Raw genomic sequence first — 2,970 nt, forward strand, 5'->3', positions numbered from 1 at the left:
TCAAACGTTCGTATTAATATTTGTAAGATAGTATTGCTAAGTATTGTTTCGCTTTTAAAGTAGTCGGAAGCTATAAGCGACACTAACGATGTCTTCCCTTACTTGAGAAGCCTTTGTAGTGACTGCTTAGACATTGTGACGTCACTCGAAGCACCTCCCTCCCCCCCCCCCGCAACTGAGACAACGCTAATGAAGCTAAGAAGTTTTTGTTTGATACACTTACAAGTTTTATTTATTTACAAAGATTTTTCCTTTGTTAGTTTTCCTTTAGTAAATATTATAGTAAAACCTTTTAATATAATATTTATTTCAGTAAAAAATTAATACCAGCCAGGAATTTGCAGTTTATAGTTATATATTGGAAACTGTGTATAGGTCGATATTAGTATAAATTCTACTGAATTCGAATATTTAAAAATACTGAAATAAAACAGAATTTCACCCCGAGCTTTTAAAACCGCACAAACAACGTACAGAGAAGGGTACGTTAAAAATATTTTCAGCCGAACCCCGGCGACAGTAGTCAGTCACGCATACCAGTTGCCAGTACTTAGCTGTTATGATGTTAACTTTTACACGGGTTTTGATTAAGGAAAACAAATGTATCCACACCCAAAATAACGAACTTTTTAATTAAGGTACCGATGTATTTTATTTTAACTATGAAAATAAAATAAAAAGTGTTTTCATTAACAGTCAAGCATGTGCTCGGACCCTAACCTTGTTTTCTAAAGGTCTCTTGCAACACTCACCTTGAAACTTACAATGGACTGGGAAACAGTTCTTACCAACTCTAACGAATATATTTTTACGGACTTTTTAATAGTAAAACGAAACTTCGGCTAAATATTAAAATAAAGAATACAAAAGAAAGATTTTGGACTTTTTTACTAAAATTCTAGTACTACTACTGTCGCCTGCGACTCCATCCGCGCGAGATTAAAAAAAACTAACTTAGTTATCTATGTGTTCATCCAGACTATGTTCTACATATATGTCAAGTTTCAGCAAAATCCATAAAGGCGTTCTCGAGATACCTTTAAACATCTATCCATCCATGCAACCAAACATTCGCATTTATAATATTAGTAAGATAAGATTGTTTAAATATTTGTTAAATAAGTTACAATAGAACACTTTTATAACAAAACAGTAGCAAAGAGTCAACCGGAGAGCCGGAACGCGAAGTTTTATTAATAAATTAACATTTAAAAGCAGTGCTGTGTTAATTAAACTCCGAATTTTGAACACGAACAACTTTTTATTGTTGAAATATGGTTCAAGTATTGTTATTTTCAATTAACTATGTAAATGGACGTTAAACGTATTACAATCTTAGTATTGTTTATTAAGATTATTTAAATGCTGTTTGTTTTACGATTTCCATATCTGCCTCGTGAATGAAAATATATTAAAACAGACCTTGTTAATATATAATAAATTATTGTTGTTTTGTAATAACTAATTGATAAAACTTACTTATCTTATATTCTGGCTTCAATTCTTAGTGCGTTTGTAATTAAATAATTTAAAAAATATGACGAATTTATTTTCGAACTTAATTTACAAAAAACTCATATTCAAAGAATTGAACATTATCGTTTTAGATATTTATGTAATTAAATTGTAGATAGGTTTTATTACTTTAAATATACAGAGTATGTAGGACGAGACAGGTAGAAAATTAATGAGGTGGAAGTGATAGGCAACTTACTAAACCCCTTGTAAGAAGTAAATCCGTCGCTAGAACATGCGCGGTGCCAACCCGATCTCTCATAATAACTAAGAAAATTATACTTTGTCTAACTTAATATTTAACAACTTAAATCATTGGTGTACTTATTACTTAGAGGAAACTCGATTAAAAAATGCATTACATTCTTTGAAATAAAATTACTAAATTGTGATAAATGGTGGTTACACTACTAATGTCTCTTCTTGCTTTAGTGGTTACGATTTGTGGTCAGATGGTTCACATGTTTGATATCTATGATAAGTCTGGGATGACAATCACAAACAGTCGTCTCCGATAACTGCTGTCAATGTTGTGAGTATCCGAATTATCTAGCTTTAAAACATTTGGAGATTTGATAAATTGCAATCTCATAGTACAAGAGCATTGTAGTAAAAATATTTTGGACTTAAAAAAGTTGGTACTCTCTCTTTAATAAATAAGACAACGAGTTGTAAAATGAACTCAAAATGTCGTATATTCTGATATGACTCGTATTGAAGGAGTAAGCGATACCTGTTTCACCTTTTGAAACAATTTGTATGTGTAAATAAAATATCTGTTTAATATTATTATTTCTCTAACTCGTGTAAGCTACTTTATGTATATAAACGTATAGTGCTTCGAAGATCACATTCTATAAATTATATAGGATAACTTTATATCTTTCTTTTAAGGGTCGGTTTAGAAAATTATTTGAAATTTATATTTGTGGAGGAAGATATTTAAAATAAAACGATTAATTTCCAAAGAAGTTTTTATCTCTCGTCCGCCAAACTTTGTTTCAAGCGACGTGACCTCAATTTCAAAGCTATGGTAATAGCCTGTAAAAGCATTAGCGTCACAGGACTTGGCATTATCGACTGCCTTCTCTAACTTTGCTTTTCACAAACCACGTTTATAAAACCTATTAAAATCATATAGACAATTTTATAGATTAAAAATAGAACTATTTAAATCTGTGTAATTTTGTTAAGAATAAAATTTGAATACTCTGCATAGAGACAAGACAAATTACAGTAATTTCTTGATAATTAGGTATTGTAAAAGAAAGAAGAGAAAGATAAATATGTATTAGAAAGAAGTGTATAATAATATATGTAGATTACCACACCAATATACACTTATGTATATACGTGTCGATCAGTTATATTTCTACCACTATTAAAATTATATCAGATGCAAATTGTTTCCAGAAAATATATTAATTAAGTTAATTTCCATGAGCATGCGGTTAG

This window comes from Papilio xuthus, unplaced genomic scaffold (genome assembly GCF_000836235.2).
Source record: "Papilio xuthus unplaced genomic scaffold, Pxut_1.1 DF828952.1, whole genome shotgun sequence".
Lineage (NCBI taxonomy): Eukaryota > Metazoa > Arthropoda > Insecta > Lepidoptera > Papilionidae > Papilio > Papilio xuthus.